General features: G+C 36.8%; 1 protein-coding gene across 6 annotated transcripts in view; it reads left to right on the top strand.

Moving 5' to 3' along the window:
* The first annotated feature begins 19 nt into the window (after positions 1-19).
* Positions 20-21,204, top strand: part of MRTFB (myocardin related transcription factor B) — an 85,285-nt gene continuing 64,100 nt past the window's right edge. For 2 of the 6 annotated variants that reach the window (XM_063344644.1, XM_063344640.1), the window contains exons 1-2: positions 20-149; positions 3,163-3,207. The gene's annotated coding sequence lies outside the window, so the exon portion shown is untranslated. Of the gene's footprint in view, positions 150-1,479; positions 1,821-3,162; positions 3,208-21,204 lie in introns of those variants that run through there. The other 4 variants (XM_063344643.1, XM_063344641.1, XM_063344642.1 and 1 more) reach the window with 3 other exon arrangements.

Raw genomic sequence — 21,204 nt, 5'->3', positions numbered from 1 at the left:
ACCTCCCACGTGCGTGCGGCGGCCGCAGAGCGCCCGCGCGCGCGGCCTGGCCGCCCCCGCCCGCGGGCCAACCGCCGGGGCGCGCGCCCGAGGGCGGTCTCGGCCGCAGAGCTCGCGAGAGGACATGTCCGCGGCGGCGGCGAGCGAGGGTGAGCGGGCGGCGGAGGGCGGGAGGGAGCGAGCGGGGGGCGGACGGTGTCTCCGGCGCCCGGCCGGGTTCCTCCGCGCGGGGTCCGTGGGGGAGCGCGCGTCACGTGACGGGCGGGGCGGTGGCGGCTTATCGCCCCCTGAGGGATAGGGTCGTGCCGGCGGCGGGGAGGGGACGGCGGGTGGCCGCCACCTGGCCCCTATGTAGGCTGCCGCGCCGTGCCGCCCGTGGGGGGCCGCCCGCGCCGGGCAGAGCCGTCTCACGGGGGCGGCGGCGGCGTGTGGGAGAGCGCCTGGCCCCGGGCCGGCCGCCCCCTCCCTGCGGGGAAGGGCGGGATCCCCGCTGGGCCGGCTCCGGGGGTGCGGCGGCGGGGTCCCCTCAGCCCTGGCGAACCGTCCGGGGGGGCTCGCTGTCCGCCGGGCCCCGCTCGGGGACGACAGTCCCGGGAGCGCTGCCCGGCTCGGCCGCTGCCCCCTGCGCTGATAGATTTTCCTTCTGTTCCGCTGCGGTCACGGATTTATTTATTTCATTATTATTTCTTCAGTAAGCACACAAACTCCTGGGCGAGGTACGGGGCCTGCGGGCAGAAAGGCACGACTGCTGGGCCTGGCCTTAGACATCTGTGTGGCGAGAGGAAAGGGTTTTCCTCCTTCAGAGCAGCGGAGCGGGGACCTCCGGCCCGGGTCACCCCGTCCTGCGGCTGTCACCTTAACAGAGCTTGGGCCGGGGACTGTGACAGGGTTTGGTTCGATATTTGTGAAATACATAGATTTTTTTTTTTTTTTTTTTTTAGATGGCACTTGGTTAATGAGCTTTGTAGGTGAAATAACAAGGGTACCTGCAGCGGCTGTATCTCAGAGGCACGTAAATCGGTTAACGCTTGTGAGGGTGACGCTGTTCGAACGGAGGGAGCTGTGCTGCAGTGCCTGCCCCTGTGCCAGCAAATACATTGGCCTTTATTCCCTTTATATATTTTTTTGTGTTGGTTTCTAAGCATGCAGTGCGGAAAAGTGCTGTTACGCTATCTCAATGCAGTCGAGAGAGATAATACTAGGACTTCATGACTGCAGCAGGCAGTAGAACTGAAATAAAAACCTACAGGATTTAAAATAAAGTTAATAATTTGTAAAGTAAATATCAGAAGCTTATCTTTTCACACGTATTTTACAAAGAGCTCTGTGAAATCTCATAACTTCGCTGTCGATATGTCTAACATCACATAAGACTAACATCAGTCAGCTTTTAAGAAAAAGAGAAAGCCCAGCTTACAGTGTCCTGTGAGTATGGCATGTTCTAAAGTACGTGTTTATGGGAAGGTGATTACGCTTCTTCCTCACGCTACATCTTTCCCTTTATGGTGGCAAAATGCCCAAGTTTTGAATTAATTGATGCTTTAAAGCTCTCAACAAAGGTACAGCTGGCATTTCATAAAATTATTTTCCTAATGTTTGACATTTTTTCTAGTTCCTTTCTGGTTTTCTTTCTTCTGCATTTAGTTAGGGCAGATTATAATTTTGTGGTATAACTTATATTTAAAACTTGACAGAGTGCTGTCCGGTAATTACAGACAAATAAAAACATCTGGAAGCTGAAAATCCTTATTACATTATTGGAAGTGCAGAGCAACTTCGATGATTTGGAGAAATGTAGAAAACTGGACTTAAAGATACAGGTGAATTTTTTAGGAGTAGTGATACAGTAACATAAAAATCACTTTAATATTTATCATTTTTAATTTGTGGGATTCTGCTGAATCAGTTACTAAAAAAAAGCTTTAAAGGTGAGGTTAATATACAGATATTCAGCCAAATTTAGTGTTTATTTGCATAAAATGTTCAATAAATTGGAGCCCTTGCTTGTTAGCCTAGAAGTTATGCATCAGTATGGTACTGGATAGGGAATATACTTACTTGGGTCTTTGTTGTTGTTTTTTTTTAAACAGCATTTAGATTACTGATTAAGTAATTGTTGGAAGGAAGTGGGAATACCTTTTATTGTAGGCCAATTTTTTTTTTTTAGGCCTTTTTGGCGGTTCCGTCTTGTAATCTCTTCCTCTTGTTTGGTTTTTTACATGTTTAATTTTGAACCTCTTTCACTGATATGTATAGAAGCCATAACATGAGCTTCAGCCTTTGGACATGCAAATCTTGAAAAGAAGAAAAACCCTATCTGTTAGGATTCATCTCTCAAAGCAAATGCAACGTTGTGTGGCTGAGCAATGTATGGCACCTTTTAGGCGATACCTGTGGGTTCACAGACAAAACTGGAAAACCTCATTAATGTTGTATGAAACGGCATTTAATAAATGCCAGCCTTAAAGATAACTGTGGCTTATTTTTATTAACTCTTCTAAATATAGTATCCAGTAGGTTTCCATTGACCTAATCATATGTGTCTGTATATGCATATATGTACACACATACTCTAAAACTCTAAATAAATGAAATGTTGATGACGGAACAAATATGTTTGAGTTGTAGCAAAAAGCCAAAATGTGGTTGTGAACAGGTTCCTTTTTCTTTATAAAGGTTCCTTTGTATTGGAATCTATGGAAAAATAAAATATATTTCTGTTATTAAATTAAGTTATAGTGCATAGATATTATTGGCACTTAAACTTCCAAGTGTGAAGACAGTCCAGCTCTAAGGAATTATGCAAGCTGGGCTTGAAGGAGTTTGGACTGGTCTTATGTATTGTAGTTGAGTTAAAAGGAGTGGCTGATGTACCTCTAGCATAATTATTCTTGCAGAGGTAGCTGGAAATGCAAATAGTGTGTTAGAATTTAAGTACTAATATGAAAGGTGCTAAAAATGAGCTTAGAGCATAATTAGTTCACTCTAAGGATTTTTTAACCTAATAAGATACCGTAACAACACAAAACTGCAAAAACTGAGAAAGAGCAACTTGTATTCTTTAGGTTTCAATTTCTTAGGTGGAATAGAATATGTAACTTCTAAAATAGAGAATCCTCGTGACGTTTTTGTTTTTCCTATCTTTGCTTTCCAATTGACCAGAAATGTGCTGAAACAGACACTATAGAAGGAGGCTAGAAATACAAGGTAAGTGCTGTATCTTAAAACAAATAAAACTTTCTAAATACAGGGTTTTTTATAAAGCTGCTCTTTTTTAGTGAGAAGGGTATTGCTTTAAATTGTGCCAGTTTTATAGTCCTGTTAAAATGGAAAGTGTTCCGAGAGATCTGTTCTCATACAAACAGGAATGTGAGGATATGGAGTACCTATGTTACATAAGCTAAGAACAAGTTACTGTGATGTTTTTACTTTGCCATTTGATATGTTTTTTAATCATCTCTTAGAATTTTGACTTAAATATTCTTATGTTGATTAAATAATATTTTATTTTTTAAAGGGCTGTCACGCTTGCAAGCCTTTACAGATTGTTAGTGTTTTTCTAAACGTTAATACTTTTGATCTTGGTAGGTAAAACTTTGGCCTATATAGCATTTTGTTTATTTTTGACAATCATTCTGCAGTGACTCTGGTACTACCAACATAGCACCAGAGCACTTAACAGCACAGCACTTCCAAAGTACCACCCGACTCAATGCAGTTCTTGATTAAATAGATCCAGTTATAGATGAGGAGAGGAAACTTCTTTCACAAAGGGAGTTACTAAGAATGTTTAATGGCTGCTGATAGAATTCTATTTCAATAGGTACTAGGACTCGCGCAGCTAAAATAAAGAACTTGGCCTGTGTCAACTAAAACGTTCTCAGTTTTGGAACTGTGTGCCTCTGATGTTCAGCTGGTACCAAAATGGTGAAAATTCTGATTCTGACCTCTCTGTCCCCATCTTCTGTATGGAAAAAAGGACTTTGTTGGGGGGGTGGAAGGAGTGGTTTTATTTTCAGAGTAGCTGAGACAGCGCATCAAGCTTAAAGCCTTCTTGATAATTTCTACTGAGGCCCCTCTAAGAGCAAACAGAGCATAGTCTCCACCTCTACAGAAAAAGACAGACACTGCACTTGACTTTCATGGCTAAGAACTGCTCCAGAGAATGGAAGAACAACGAGATGTACAGAACTTTCTGGATGTGCACAGAAGGTGGTGTGTATCTGGAGCATCGATGTATTCCAACAAACCCCAGAACTCTAGGGTTAGGCAAAAAATTAGCAACTGGAAACACTTAAAGATAGGGGAGCTTCCTTTAACCTGAAGGTAAGGTGTGTTTTAGGGTTGCATTCAGGCTACATGAAGAAGAGCAGGTTTGATTAGACTTGGCAAACCAGTTTGCATCATGTCCTGGTTTAGTAAATCTGCAACCTCTGTTTCTCACTGTGAGTATATCCGTTGCTTTTTTAGCAGCAACCCTTACAACTGAAATTAAGTCTATTTGCACTTGACAAACATGAATATTTCATGTTTGCTTCTTTAAATTAAATTATTCTGTGCTGCATTGAGCCTAGTGAACCAGTATTCCTGGCATTGTTTCTTAAGCATTTTTATCACTTGAAGTTCAAGAGCCTAAATTGCATGGTATTAATTATGGAATAAAACTTTTTCAGACTCTTCTTCTGTAGTAAAGATTGACGGCTGCTGTAAAACTGCTCTTCAGTGTTGTTGAGGCTCTGTCGAAGCCACAGCCACAAAAATCTTCCATATCCTGAAACTCCAAAGCAATTGCACATTACAGAATTTATTAAATAGTGTTCAGATTACTGTTATTAAATCCAGATGTTAATATAACAGTTTTGCACTTGTGCAATAAACTGAATCTCTGTGATCGTTGACTCAGTAGACAGTATTTTAAGATTTCATATTTGGGTACTTGGCTAAAGCTATTAATTAAATGTTTGAAAACTGGCTTAAACGTGGGCATGACGCCAAAAGCAACAAAGTGAGAGAGAAGTCATAGTTAAGCTCATTTTTGATCTTTACACCGACTAGTGAAACACAAATGAACAAAACACTAAAAATAAAGACAAAAAGAGAAAAAAAACCCTGTTTTTTTACCCTTTTCAAACTCTGTCTTTATGAGATAATTAGCCCTAAGTTATATCCCTGAAAAGGATGAACAATTGTATTTTTATTTCCACATTTTGTTTCTAATGTTAGAAGTCTCCTGGAAGGCTAGGGAAGAGTTACTGAAAACTTCATTAAAAATTCTAGAGATGTTGAAAGTAGTTTGACAGCCATTCTTTATTACAAATGTAAAAGAAGTAGCTCATAAATATTCAGTGGAGAAACTCGTTAAAATAGAGTTCAAATTGTTAGTGTATTCCCATAAAGTCCAGTTAATACCCATAAATGGTTCTTAGGTCTCATGAAGTGGCAAGCTTTTCAGTATTTCCTATACAAAAAAAAATTATGGAGACCTAGAATTTCAGCTGCTGACATTCTGTCACTGCTGGCACAATCCTTAATTTCGTTCCCCTTTTTTAAAAATGAAAATGTATTGTTTGGTAAAGTTGTGATCCAGCAAAGCTTTAAGCATGTGTTTATGAGACTAAATGGGTTGCGCAAAGTTGAACACACGCTTAAAGCTTTTCAGGATTTAGAACCACATGTTAGTAAAGCTTTAGGAAAGTAATAGTTTGATTAAACATAAGCAAAGAAATCTGTGTATGGATGTCATTGTGGTGGGTGTATTCCCTCTTGCACCACAGTGTTGCAGATGCAATTTTGTGTAGTGATGATCTCTTTTACATTGATAGGTATTAAGTGTAAATTGTCAGTTTTGGTCTTAGTAAGTGTTTATACTTAAGTGTTATCTGAGCGATCATGTGATGTCATTTTGTGTTTTAAAACACTGCGTAAGTTGTATGTGTTATCAGTATTTTTAATTGTAGTGAATTGGCCATCTTCTCAGCACGTTTCATTCTTGTATGTAAGTGACTTTGGAAGTGTGAAGCAAAGTAGTGTGTGTTTGTGCTTTTATAATCTTTTGTGGTAATCAGGCAGATGAGGGCCTCAGAATGTGTGTATTTTGAAAATGGAGCTTGCTGAATGTGCTGAGATTACAGAAATTAATGGGATCTTTATATTCATTATGGTCAGTCTGAATTGTACCATTTATGTATTATTTTAGGACTTGAATGGACTAATAAATCTCTCAACTATATTGGAGTGTTTGATTTTTCATTATGACATCATGTTACTTGGTAGGTTATTTTTTAGGCTTTTCTCTTTAAAAAAAAAAATCATCTTAAAAATATATTTCCGTGGAAAATGCAACTCAAGACAGGTAACCAAAAGAAATGTCTTAATATTTTGCTAATGATTTTCAATATATGTTGCACTTTTTTGTACAGCTATACTCTCTATCAAGATACTTAGTAAATTAGTAAGGTTATACTATACTTTGTATATTTATAGGGCTTTTGTTAAGGACTTGTAAACTGTGTGAATTAAGAAATAATTTTTAAAATCTTCTTGAATCAGCTCTTGATGCCACTTAGTATTGATGTGTCAGATTTTCTATTAATTCAAATCAATAATATAATTTTTTTGGATGGCAGCATGCTTGTTCACACATTTTCCTCTCAGTTATACTCGTGCTTGCTTCACATCCAACAGAAGAAAATAAATTTATGTACACTCCTAGTAAGAAAATTCTGAATGTAGATCTATTCAGACTCTGATTTAGTGTCACTGTGCAGCAGCATTTGCTATGAAATTGACTGCAAAATTGACAATGAAGCTGTGTGTTTGCATGTCATTTTTCATTTTTAAGTTTTTAACTAATAAAAAGTGGGGCTTTTTTAGTAAAATTGCAGAATTTAATGTATTCTAGAGGAGTAGATGAACTCATACTTAGTAATGTATTGAAACCTTGAAGTTTTCTCAGGTAAGAAATCAAAACCTTAAGTACAATTTGCAAGCAGTGAAAGTGCTAATAATACTTGCTATGACTGAATACTGAGGAATTGCTCCAAAAGAAAAGTTGATGAGTTACCAGGTCGCTTTTTGGAACTTGGTGTTACTTCTTTAAAAATTTCCAAAGTTTCTGTGTAGTTTGGCTTCTAGTTTAGGTAAATATTGAGAATAATCACAACATCACACAACTGTGTGTGAAGTTATAGGAATGACTGAAAACTTCACCATTTTCTAGTTAATGTATGCAACACTGGAATTTCAGTTGGAGTTGCTGTACAGCAGAAGGATTTTAATATCTGCTTTATGAAGGTAGTGCTCGCTTACTGTGTTTCCAGTAAATACTTAATTCAAGAGAAGTTTCTACTTTATTATACAGTCTTTACTATTTCTGAATTTGTATGGGTTGTTTCCAGTAATGCTTCTTTACGTCAAAGTCAAATAATACAGCGGCACTCAAATACTTTCACTTGGTGTAAGGTAAAGGCTTTGCTGAGCAAATGCTGTCAGTTTCTGCAACTTTCTTTTCTTCTGTGAATAGCATAGTGTAATCAGTGATTTCTTCTGGAATCAGATCAGCATGGTGAGGCAAACAGTTCTGGCTGCGGTAGATCCAAGATGAGTGGTTAATGACTCCCTCCTTCCTCTGCCAGATGTTCCACCCTTCCTCTGTTCTGCCAGTTTAACCATTTGACTGCTCTTTTACCAAGTCCTGTTAAATATGCCTGATTTTAAAAACTCGTCACGCAGAACTGTGAAACCAGAAAGGTGGAATCTCTGGGAAAGGGTGAAATGCAGACAGTAACAATCTACTTCAGCCAATTGTTCATCTTTCTCTGCCCTGAGAAAGCCCTGAGTGGGTGCGGAGGTGGGCAATATGGAGGCAAACTGGAAATCTGAAATGGAGGGTGGATAAAACACTAGAAGGTACTTTCCGTTTCTGCAGACTAAACCAGACCGATAGTTGACAAGAGCGTCTTGAACATAGGCATGATTCTAAATCTACTGTTTCTCAAGTATTTTGGGCATTAATGGGGCCAGAAGATAGCCCAAAATGTCGAATACCATAGCATCTCTTTGATCTGCCTCTGGGTTCCTGGCATCTGTAGGTAGGCTTTTGAAAGCCGAAGCCAAGCCTTATGGTGGCTGGCTGAGGAACGTGGTCAAGAGAAGAGAAGATATATTAAGGAAGGATGGTATACAGAGCATTTTTGACGGCTAAGGGGAAGCTGAGATGTGAAGTGGTTTAGTGATACGTGGATGTTAGGAAAAAAAAATAAATTTCAGGAAGAGGAATCGAGAGGAAAGCAGGTACTGAAATGATCTTGGGAAGAAATGAACAATGATCTAATGTCAGAAAAGAAATAATGAAAATAAGCCGAGAGAAACCTGGGCTATCGTAATAATATCTGACCAGATATTTCGTGACTATCTTGTTTTCATCAGATTATCAGTAGTTTTCCAACAGCATTTCTAATAAAACTTTGTAGTGTATATTTTTGCAAAAATATTTTTAATGCTGTTCAAAAAAGTGTATCTTCGAGGAAAGAGTGGCATTGCTTAGATTTTTTTTTTAGCCTTTTTTATTAATTTATTCCTGATTAAACACACTGTGTGTTTTAGTGTTAGTAAATGGATCTAAGCAAAGTGTTTTGAAACATACCCAAATAAATTACATGTGAGGACTGTTAAATGTTGGAAGTCTCACATATCAGAAGGAATATTAAAGCAAGTGTATTTTCTGTTATGCTGCTGAAGACCAAAAATGTCTAGTATACAAATAAAATTATTATGGAGTAGAGAAATGATGGCTTGAAGTATTTTTAGGCTCATGAGTTTGTAAATTGACTGTTAATCTAGTTGTGATGTGTTCATGAAAATGTTTAGTAAGAGCTTTTTCATTAGCATTATACAAAAGGATATTAGGAAAAATGTATTAAAGAATACTTCAGCCTGTGTTTTAAGGGTTTTATGGCTTACTGAAGCTCATGAAGTTTATTCCACATTTGAAGTACGTTTTCAGCTGAGGGAAGAGAACTCTTCAGGTTAAGATGATACATCATGCCTTTTGGTGGAGCCTCTCATTCCACCCCTACCTGAGATTTTTTGCCTGCTCGGGTTTATTCTCCTAAACCATTTCAGTTCAGGTTGTCCAAGTTCGCAAAGTTCAAACACATTAAAATCAAGGAAGAACCTTTAGTAAGAGGAGTTGAAGTTTCGTAATAATAAGGCAGTGTTGCCCAGGAGCTTTCTATATTAGTGCAGCAGACTTCAGTGATGGTGTCTATTCCTTCTTAATTCAGAAATCTTTAAATTGCGGGGGTGGAAGGGTAGTTACAGACAGTCTGGGGTTTTTTTACACTCATCAGTGTTAAGTTGATTCTTTGTGTTAATTACTTTCATTGTGATTTTCTAAATATTATTTTCCTTAAAGGCGAAATAATTAGAAATCAGAAATAATTAGTCTTAACTGAAGTAAGGAAATAGTTTGTTGCAGTCAGGCTTTCTCATTTTTAAGTCTACATATGTGAAATTTATATCTTTGAATACAAGAGGCCTTTTTCCTATGTTTATTAGCTTTCTATTGAGTGATACTTTAGATTTTAGGTCTTTCTGAAGGCCATTATGTTTCTTTCTCGATCAGCTTATTCGTGGTTACTGCCATTTCTGCATCAACAGAGGACTTCTTTCTCTCCTTTATAATTGATGGAGATGAGAATGATTGTTTTATACGGAGAAGGTTTAATGGCTTTTTTTCGCTTCAAGTCGTACTGAGAGAAAATCCCAAGAAACAGAGAATGTAGATGTGTTACAGCTGTTAAGTGTAACAATTTGTGCAGAAATCTGCTGCAAACAATTTTATAGTTACCATCTATCTCTTATTTATTTATTTATTTTTAAACAAGCAGCTTTGTAGGGAATGAAATACTGGAACACACAATAGTTTAACAGATAAGACTTCTTTGAAAGTGGCCTTAGGCAACATAAACTCTCGTGACCCAGAGTTTCTGCCCTATTAGTCTTTAGCTAATTTCAGTATGGAAAATGGAATTCAAGTTCATTTTAGCTTTGGAGATCGTGAGAAATTGGTTCTTAAAGCACTGAGGGCATGGACTGTGGATTATAGCATTAAACTGTTCAGAACATTAGAGTTTTCAGGCACCATATTAATAACATACTTTTTCTGGTTATTTTAGAATATGGGTGTTGATCTGGGGATTAAGCGTGATCACTTATAATCTTGGTTCTGTATTTATAAAGAGACGATAAGTGATATTCCTTCCTGTGGTTGTACCCTGTTCACTCAGAGTATTATTGGCCTTGTTAGAAGAAACATTCTTGATTTGAGAAGTAAAAATTTGGCTTTTGTTTAGTGAAGTGTGTCTTTAATAAAATTTCTTTCTTCTTATGTTAAAGTCATAATATTAAGTTTGTGATATATCTTCATGCTTAATTTCCAATGTTTAGGAAGCTGGGGGTTGGGGTTTTCTGGTTTGTTTCTCTTTCTACCTGAAAGTCTGTGTTTTAAATGCATGGAATTAAGCACTCTTTTAGTATGCATCCTTATTGTAGCTATAAAAAACCCACTTTAATTCTCGGGAAGATACTGCAAGGTGTAAATCTATTAGAACTGGTGTAATTGGATTCACACTCTGACCTTTTGTCATTGTTGTATAAAAAATTAGGTCACTTAATACGATGTGGGATATGAGCAATTGAGCAGTGGTTCACTGTCACCAAATGTAATGTGACATTTTGATCTATTTGCTTCCAGGTGAGGTGTAATAACTTTTTTCTTTAACCCTCTTACATCAGGAGGTGTAACTTGCAGAAAGCATTGGTTGAAGACTGAGGAGGGAAGAGGTTGTTCTCCTGAAGCCGTGAATCTAATGATAGCTGGTATATAACTGATGAAACAACTGTGCTCTTTCCCTTTTAACTGCTTTTTAGATTTTGTAATGGAAAGTTATACTTTTAAGCCAAACAAACATATTTGTCCAGTTCCATAGCAGCTTTGGCTATAAGAAATGAGAAGTATATTGACCTCGTTCTGTCTCTAGGATAATGACAAGTACAGTGGAGAATAATTTGCGTGTATTGAGTAGAAGAGTTGGCAATAGCATGAAGTGGTATTATGGGACTGCCAAAATTTTATGTCACTGCCTCTGTTTAGTTGAGAAAGACGAACATTCGTACCCATGCAGCATGTGATGAATACATGTACTTAATGTGTGCAGTTAACTGTGAGTTATCTTTGGGGGGACTAGGAGAGCCTTCAAAATCTTACGGTTGTAGCTCACCCAATTGTTTTGTCTTAGCAGGACACCAGCATCATAAAAAAAAAAAAAAAAAAAGGTAAATCTTAAAACTTTCGTCACCTTTAATTAGACCTCCATCGTACTTTTATTGCTACTCAAAATGTGTCACATCATGTAATGTAAATTGAATTGTTGAAAAGAAGAGTTGGTCCCATGGACTTGTAAATCAGCCACGTTAATACTTTGGTGCTAGGCCTCTGTTTTCTTTCCAGTTAAAGGAAATAGTGTAGAGGAGAAGATTAAGTACTTCTAATAACTTACAAAGTAAAACCAGTCATTTGGGACAGTTAAATCCATGTCATAATGCTCTGCCTTGCTTTTTACAGTGATTGCATGATCATAAACAAGAACAGAACAGAGAATATTTTAGATGAACTCTAAGCACTTAGTATAAATCAAATAAAGAACGCATGGTAAATAGCTACTGCTTAAGATGTACAGAAAGTTGATTTTTATCTTTTTTTAATCTAAACATTAATCTGTCACCTTCTAAGTTTTTCTTTCATCCATTAGCGAGTTAAATTTTACAAGTTTTAGTTTCAGCAGTTAAGAGGAACAAGTTAACTGGTTTCCATGGGAGCTAATTCAAGTTATTGTTTGCATTGTTAATACTGGAAAGTAGCTGTGTTGGTACAAGTAAATATGCAGCAAAAGGTTTGTGAAAGAGATTTTCTAAGTTGTCCTAAGTTATGAGCAGGGCCCGCTTAACTCAGTATCATCTGCATGCGTGCACTGAGGTGCAGGTCAGACATAATACTTTTGATATTTGCAAGATCCCTTAAATTGAAGTTGCTAGTAATCCCTAATTATGCTACATTTTTTTTAAATTCGTGTCTAATTAGTATTGAGTTTATTGCTGAATGTGAATAAGTTAAATGCTGTCCTGTAGAAGTTGACTGTATTTTTTTAAGAGGTCAAATATCAGTCTTTGGTACACAAGTATTATAATAATAAAATTTTTATTTCTATCTCTGTAAGAGTGTATAGAAATAAAAAGAAGCAAAGTATATCTTTTTCAAGAAATTTAATTTCATAGAAATGATTGTGTAATGTTCAGTCATGCTTATGAAGGAGGGTAGAAAGTAGCGCATTCAACGGGAAACAGTCCTGCAGTTCCTTCCTCTTTGACGTGAATCCTAATGCTTTCCTTGCTTTGTTCAATTCAAGGGCTTGGTTTACAGGCACACAAATAAACAGAATAGCACCTGCAGCTTAGTCATAAATGGGAACGTCTTGAAGTAGCTAAGCAAACAAATGAAATCATGGAGTAATTTAACCTTTTCTGAAAAGCTTTAGATGCTCTACCAACATTTTAAAAATAGATCAGCATTTTGGCTGTCGAAGGACTCTGAACACAAAGAAATTGCTAAAGATTATGATCCAATTTACCGATAAAAGTTGCTAATTGACTGTTTTGAACTTTGAGAACACCTCTTGTAAAAAGCTCTGTGTATTTTCTCTTTTTAAAATAAATGCCCATTTCTAGGACATGATGCTAAAATGTGTATCAGTTGTATGATGTGTTCATATAAATATTGGACACTTACTCCAGACTTGCACTATTAAGCACTTTTATAATACCAAAATTAACATTTGTGTTTTGTTTTTATTTTTTTTTAATATGTTTTCAACTTTGATTACGTAAGCAGTGTAGCCAGCAGTATCTATTTATGTTTGCTGGCCACAGAAAATGATGGAGCGCATGTTATCTTATTAATTCCTTCCACAAAGTTCTGTCATGGACCAGAACTGACCTTGCTTTTTGACAGGTAAATCTGAGTTGATCTTGCAATTACCTGAACACTACTTTTAAACACTTCATATTAAAACTGATATTAAGAACTTTGGAATGTTTTTAAATTGGAATTCAAGTAAATGGCTTTTGAAATTATATGTCACTTATGTTTTATTGGAAAAAAGAGATCTAATTTAAACATTTAGAGATAGACAAGGATGAGAAACTAGAAGCATCATTTGTTTGCACACCAATAATGCAGATGGTTTCTTGCTAAATTTAGATATTAAAAAACTGACCTTGTGTGTTTTTCTAATCTGAATCTAAATTTATTTGCTGCCAGTGTTAATACAGTCATTTTAAATGTTAGTGGAGTATTACATCAAATGTAAGATATTGACAATCAACATCATCTTCATAGACTGAAAAACAGGAATGTCATGTTTAGATTTTTCTGAGCATTTGCAAATGGTGTATTTCCATGCACAGTGCGTGCGTAACATCTAAACAAGATATTATTTCATGTTTTACCTTTCTAGTTTAAAGTATTTTTATGAAGCTGTTTATTATAATACAACTAGCGTGGATGTGTGCTGTAACAGCTTTGTGTTTATTTAATCAAGTTAATCCAGCTGAATGACTTAGTGTTGCCTCAATATGAGCATTGTTGACTAAGAATATCCACAAAAAAGATAAGATTAAATCAAGTGATGTCTGCTCATAAGGTGATTTAAAGTAAAAAACTATTGAAGACTGTATCTGGAAGTCCTTTGCTTATGACGAGTTGTAGGACAAAGTTTATCTATTATACTTTCAAGCGTTGTTGCCATAATTCTTGGTGCCACGGAGTGCTCAGGTAGCAGCTGTTAGGAAGGATGGATTTACTAGGTAGTTGTAGATGAAATAACGTCTTCTTATCGTGATTTACGTTTTACAACATGAGTTAAGTCTTTATGAACTTTCTGCTACAAACGGTACCATACAAAGTTAAGTTAAGCATAATGTAGCTTCTACTTATAAAGCATTGCGTCAGTAGAAGGTATATTAAAAGATGTTCTGGGTTATCCGGATGCATTAATAGATGCTAGCTTCGATGCTTGGTTTTAAATAGCTTGCACAGCTACCTAGGTGACCATATCTCTTTCACATGATAGAAGCGCATGCTCTTCTTTAAAGAAAAAGGATGTTGACTGTATTGTCTCTAAGAGGCAGCTAATCCTAGACTCTACTCTTTCATTTGGTTATCAGGCTGTTTGTTTATTGATTTTGGTGCATGCTGCAAAGTTATTTTCATAACTTTCTTAAAGGAAGATGGTAGCTTTGAAAAGTTTTATATAATCAGTAAACAAACATTACTTCCATCTGAAGGGGTTGGTTTCATTTTAGTGACTTGAATATTATGCGTGTTGAACCTTGGCTTGCTTTACTTAAAATATTTGTAAGAAGTTTAGCATCTTGGATAAATTTTATTATTAATTGCCATTTTAAAGCTCACAGAGTATGAACACAGAAGATAATTGTAATGTATCTACTTAAAACATGTTTATGAGACCTTAAAGTACTTAAGCTTTACAACTTTAAGCTTTGTATCCTTTCCACTGTAGGGTTATGTGAAGCCCATAAGATTTTACCAAATGTTATTTGAATAGGTTAGTTTTGAGAAGGCAGTAATGCGAAAAAGGAGTAAGTAAATCATCTGTACGGCCCTACAGAGCAGCAGGGTAAGCTTTAGCTTCCCCATGCTTTAAGGGAGCTGTGGGAGGCTGCCTTTGCTCATCGCAGACCCACACTTTCTGCCTGATAATTAATTTGCGCTTAGCAGGCTGTATCTCCCATTGTGAATGAGATGCCTTTTTTTTTTTTTTTTTTTTTTTTTTTTTTTTTGCCTGGAGATGGCACAGGAAGGAATGTATCATTTAGTATTCTGTTGACTCATCCCCTGCCTCTGTCCGGATATAAGTATTTTTCTATACTTTACATAGTTTATGGTGTGCATTTGGTAGTGTGGCATATTTCTTTTCAGGCTTTAATCAGTCCAAAGACTTAAGTTTTAAATATTTCCTTCTAAGAATTAGTAAAGAGAATCTCAGTGTAGCATTGTCATCAAAATATGCAAAATTGAGTTTCTGGAGGTCTTCTAGCGTCTGCTCAGCGGTATTAATTTAGCTAGAGTAGACAGTTACAAAAATTTAATCTCAATAATTTATGAAATAAAAGAAGACATTTATCTGAAATATTTATCAGTCCAGTCTTGACTCCATGCTCCTTTACAAAGCATGTCATAGTATGGTATGGTGAGAAGCCTGACAGGACTTCAGTTCTCTCATATACTTCTGCACACTGCTTTTTAAGTAAATTAATGGTAACAACGAGCTTCTGATAATGCATAATCCAAGATGATTACTCATAGTTAGTCAGATGTTGATATTCCTCATCTTTTTCTGCTTTTGTCTAATTACCTTTGTAAAAATAGCTGTATGATTTAAGTTCTTGTTGCTGTGTATTTTATCACAAAATTTGTCTTCATTCATTAATATCTCAGCACTGTATTTTAATTTACAGGATTGAATTTTTTTTTTCAATATAATAATTTAACATCAGTTATCTGTCATTAATGTCCTTGTATCTAAAAAGTTCATATACTGTATCCAAAATACTTATAATGAGAGAGGCTGGGTGAGAAAGTACCTGCAGAGATTGGAAGCAGCACCAAGATGTCAGCAGTGGTGACGCTGCTTCGCTTTGGGAAAAGGAACAGCATCATCCTGTGTGAAGTGGAATACTAAAATGGTTGAATACTTTCAAGACTTTTTTTTCATGAAAAGTGTCTTTTGGTCTTTTAATCCACTGTGGAATACATAAAATGAGGGGCTAAATCTCAACAGAATAAGCATCGTTCTTGCAGCAGAGGCAAACTTAATTTGAGACATTTTCTCCGATCAGTGAAATTATGAATGTCAAAAATGAATTAGACCTGTTCAGTTAATATACTGATAATCTGGGTGATTATTAATAGCAAGTACTTTCAATATTTGTTTTGTATTTACTGGTTCTAAATGCTATTTCAGTAACTGGATTTGAAACCTACTGAGAAAACAAAAAAGGAAGAAAAACAAAACCCCCGAACCCCTTTTCTGTAACGGTTTATTGTTAAAATTGCAATGCAAAAGGTTATTTTTTGTTTTTTGCATCTTTACTATTTAAAAAAAAACAATGTATAAGACTTGGTGTAAAAGACAGGTGATTTGGAGGAACAGCTTTAAGTGGCTTTTAGATACTTTGTAAGTATTTCCAAAGCTTTTTTTTTTTTTTAATTATTATTAATCTTTCAATTTTGTAATGAAGTATAAGTACTCTTTAGAGTTTGGGGAAAAAATGTGTATGGACATGCAGAAAAAGGTATTCAGAACAATTATAAAGGGAGCCCTAATAGCTTTTCACGTAGGAATTCAATAAGATCTCATACATATGATAGGATGTAAGCCCAGCTGAAAGGAAATTGTGCATATATGGTATGTGCTAGCGTCTACCAAATAGAACACGCTGCATTTTAGAGGTCCCAGAGAAACCATTCTGTACTAGACTGAGGAGCATTACTGCCCTTGTAGCAGACACCTAGATTTGGTATTGCTCCAGGAACTGACTTGGGATGGATTTCCTGGAGCCGTCCCTACTATTTGTTTCTTCATTTTCTTTTTACCCCTTGCTGATAAGCAGCATGCCAAGAGGAGTCATCTTTTAAAAACATTGCATCTTTTCCTCTCTTTGAAGCATGTATTTCATCCCCAGTTCTTGTCTCTGGGAAATGACTCTTAACTTACAGTTACCGTATTGTTCAGTGAGCTAAATGTTCCTGTGTATTTTGAATGTTTATGGCCAAGTCCTGCTTGGATTGATCCTGTGGAAGAAGGGAGGTACTGAGCATTCCAAGGGTCTGACCACTTGGACTCTGGCAGTTTGAAGATTAGAACGGAAGTTTGCTGTAGGCACATGCGTGCATTGGGGTAGGGCCAGCTGCATTCTGAAAGCATAGTTCTTGCCCTTCTTTTATGGGATGGAAAGAGGAATTGCCAAGTCAGTCTCATGTTGCGACTTCGACGTAGCACATTATCTCAGATACAAATCATTAATGCTCACTGTTCAAATCGAAGAAATATTTGAAACTGTAATGGTCCCCTAAATGCTTATTACCCCTCCAGTGTTAGAGATCATCATCCCCACTGTACAGATTTTCAAGTCTTTCTAGGCATTGATGGAGAGATCCAAGAGCTTAATGCAAATGACCTTCACGGGATGCGGTTAGGCTAACCTGCTGGATGTGGTGCCTAAGCTTTTTAAGTGTCTTTTTTAGTGCTTCCTGACGCATTGAAGGAAAAAAAACAAACCAAAACCAAAAATCCAAACCCAACATTTTGCAATTCTGATATTCTTCCCACTAAAGATTCTGGCATATTGCAAACTGCTAGCTACATCATTTAAAATTTTACTGAGATTTATAAATGGAGGAACTTAAACCTAGGTGATTTGACTGCTGATGTTCACACCATGATTCTGTAGTAAATTCAGCACTGGAGCCTGACATTGCTAATATCTGCTGTGGCGTGACTGTTACTAATTTGACACTGCACTGTGCAGAGTCACATTTTACACTTGCAGGTGTAAATGCGTGAGCAGTGTTAAGGTCAGCCATTTGACTTGGCCAGAGTTTGAACGCACTGTGATTCTTGAACTGTTTTTTCCAGCAGATCTCTAAAATAAAAGCTGATTTACTACTTAAGTGTCATCCAGATCTCACAGTTTGTGCTGAATAAAATACCAGTTCTAGTGTCTCAAGTGGCAGGGAAGTACGTATTTTCCCCCTTCTAGGATTTTTCTGAGGAAATATACTTTGTCTTTTGAAGATAAAATGTTTAAAAATAAAAGAAGCATTTGTCTTCAGCAGTTAAGAAAGATAGCAACCACCTACGATCTGTGAGAACACTTACATAATGCTCATACGCTCTACGGGAGTTCTCCTGCGCCAGAACTGGAACGCTTTCTGTGGGCTTGTCAGATAAACGTGAACCGAAGCCTGGCGTGCAGTGCTGGTGCATATTCTCTACCTATTCTGAAGGTTAAGCAGGAAAAGAATTTTATTCTAGTTTTTACTTTAAAAACCCAGCAAACAAACCCAAAAAACCCAAACCTGAAATCCTTTGGCACTATTGGAAGAGTGGCGTAGTTTTGTTTCTTATTGCTACAAATAAGATGGTATTATGTTTTCCAACACTTTATAAGTAGAAGTGCTTTTCATACCAAATACAGTGATGGTTCATACAACTTAATAAAGCTTTAGATGTGTTAGTTTCAAGGATGGGAGTGGACACCCCTGAAGTGACAATTGATTTCTGTCCGTCAGATTAGCCTTGTATAAAATGTCGCTTTCCTGGATTATGCAGAGTAGAATCTTGAGACTTTAATAGTATGGATATTTTTTTAAATTGTATTTTTCCTGTACGTGTCTTTACTCTTCAGTTTCAATTATTTTTATTAATATGCTTTTGTGTATGGGTCTGCTTAAAATCAGGGGTGACATAGATAATAGTTACCATCTGTAAATGCAGATAGCAAATATGAAATAATTCTTCAAGATCAAGGAGGCTTCAAATAAATGAGAAAGGGGAAGCAAATGTGTTATCTGTAATATAAAATATGGTAGTATCATGGTACATTAAATTCTAAACCAGATGAGTTTCTCGCTTTTGTACGATGACTGGATAAAGTGTTTATTGTACAGGGTTTGATTTTAATAAAGGTGAACTCATGTTTTCTCCTGCTGTTCTTCATTTTTGAATTGTTAATGTCCAAATAATCAGTTATATTAGAAAAGTCAGGATGAAATATGGCTTTTTGAAAACTGAAGATAGATGGAGATGTTCTGCAGATCTTATTCATGTGAAGTAAGTGCTGCTGGTTGTGTAAGCTCCAGCTGATGATAAAGCAATTGTATGCATCTTCTCCAGCACTTAAAATGAGCGTGCTAAAAAATAGTAGTGGTTTATTATTTCATATATACAACAGTGTAAAAAGATGTTTCCATAGTGATTACTTTTTTTTTTCTTCTTGTCTATTTCTTTTTTTTTTGTTTGGAAAGCTATTTATCAAAATTATTTTTATTTAAGTTTTAAAATTACTTTGTCAATAAGGAAAATCTTATGCCTAAGACAAACTAGTAATTTTGTTTAGAAGTTCTTTTTAGAAAGTTGAACAGCTGAATTCTCCTTTAGATTCTAATGGAACAAGAGAGAAGAATCAAATTAATTGTTTATATTTTATTATTGCAAGTCCTCAATCTGTCATCTTTATAGTATCGCTTAGACGTTCTGTTCACTGATTCAGTAAGAGGCTGTCGTTGATCATAGTGTATCTGAGCCAGATCTTGATGATGTAGGTCACAGACTTTTTTCCCCCCAAGAAAACGCTTGTAAATGCTGGGTGAGGGTGTGTGTCTTTTCTTTTCTGGGGGAAGGTCAAGAGAATTCGGTGTTCTTAGCTCAAAATATTTCCATAGTCTGATGTGGAAGCAGTTCATCAGTAAAAATGGAAGAAAAAAAAAAAAAAAAAAAAAAGAGAGCAAAATGTGATTTGAGACATGACTGAGGAATTTGACAAATTTGTGGGAATTCTAGAGTGTCTTTCATTCAAAGATGATGTAGCAACACAGCAACAGGTTCTAGTGTTAAAGGATCATTTGGGAAAATAACTGGATTTTTAACAGCCCATCAGTAAAGGGGCTTGCAGCGAAAAATCAAGAGGGTTTCTGCATGTGACAGGGTGTAGTGAGCTCATCCTGCTCTGTCAATCAGTATAGACAACTGCTTGGGGAAACAAAAAAAGGCATCAGCTGTGGTATTTCAATGTACATGCTACAGCCTGTTTCAGTTTTGCTTCCTAGAGGCCTGTTCTGTGAAATTCTGTAATCATAAAAGATGGCAAACCGATAAATGATAAATAGTGCATGGCTTGCTGGTTTTTTTTATGAACAGCTTTATTTTTAGTGGTTAAAATTGTTTATCCAAAAAAATTTAAGACAAGGGATTTGCAATATGTGAGACTTTACTGTGAATTGGAAACTTTCAAATTAGGGTTCAAGTTCTGCATTGGAGAACTTTGTTTTTAGATAGTTCCTGGTGACCAAGTTTGTGTACTGTATGAGTCACAATCAGCAGTATCACCTGTGTTAGAGCAAAACACCGAGAGGCAACAGTCAGAGGCTGCAATAGAAGAAGTTCTGTTTGAAGTGGGGGGACAAGGCATTGACAGTGAGGTCATCCAGAGGTGGTGGAATCACTAGCTTTGGAGATTTTCGGGACCTGACAAGTTAAGTTCCCGAGCAGGTGGTAGCCCTACTCAGGGCTGGGGGAAGGACTAGATGACCTCCAGAAGGTCCCTTCTCACATTTTGTGTGAGAAGTCAACTTGTTTTGAGTTGCATTGCAATACTGCCATCGATGTCATTCAACATGTTGCATGTAATTCTTGCATGCCTGGTTCTTAGTTGAATCTGGACAATAAAACCATATATACCATTCCTGAAATGAAAATTAAGAAATGGACATGTAGCTAATTTAGCAGTGTGTTGTACAAGTGATGAAAGTTAAACTGGTTTAATTTAAAGCAAGATATTTAGTTATCTGTCATGGGGACAGGAGTTAGTCAAAGCTAACATGCAGCATAATGAATGTTAAACCTTTAGTACAAGACGGTGTTTCTATTAATTTCATATGGATTTAATGGCATGAATACAGCTAATGTGGTTCAATCTCTTTTGAAAAGTGACTCCAAAGCATAACTCATAGCTAATAAATTGTGAATAAAATGCTGTGAATATGAGCAGATAAGCAGCTAAATTTTCACTTAAATTCTGCTCTGAAGGGACTCGCTTCATTAATAATGTACTTAATTTGTATGGGTGAGTGGGAGTTTGAGGAGAGTGTAATGTCAGGAAATCGAATGAGAGCTGGGTAAATTATGCTTCTAAAAGCTAAGAACAAAGAAAAAAAATCTTGCATAACAGTAAGTTAATGTGTCTTCATTTAATGTGAAAGCACCAATTGGTAACTATGGAAAATAATGAAAAATATGTACTTAACCATCCTAATTGTTCTGCTGAGTTATATACCAATCCGTA

Source organism: Chroicocephalus ridibundus, chromosome 8 (assembly GCF_963924245.1).
Source record: "Chroicocephalus ridibundus chromosome 8, bChrRid1.1, whole genome shotgun sequence".
Classification (NCBI taxonomy): Eukaryota; Metazoa; Chordata; class Aves; order Charadriiformes; family Laridae; genus Chroicocephalus; species Chroicocephalus ridibundus.
This window is presented reverse-complemented; position numbering and strand designations above follow the sequence as displayed.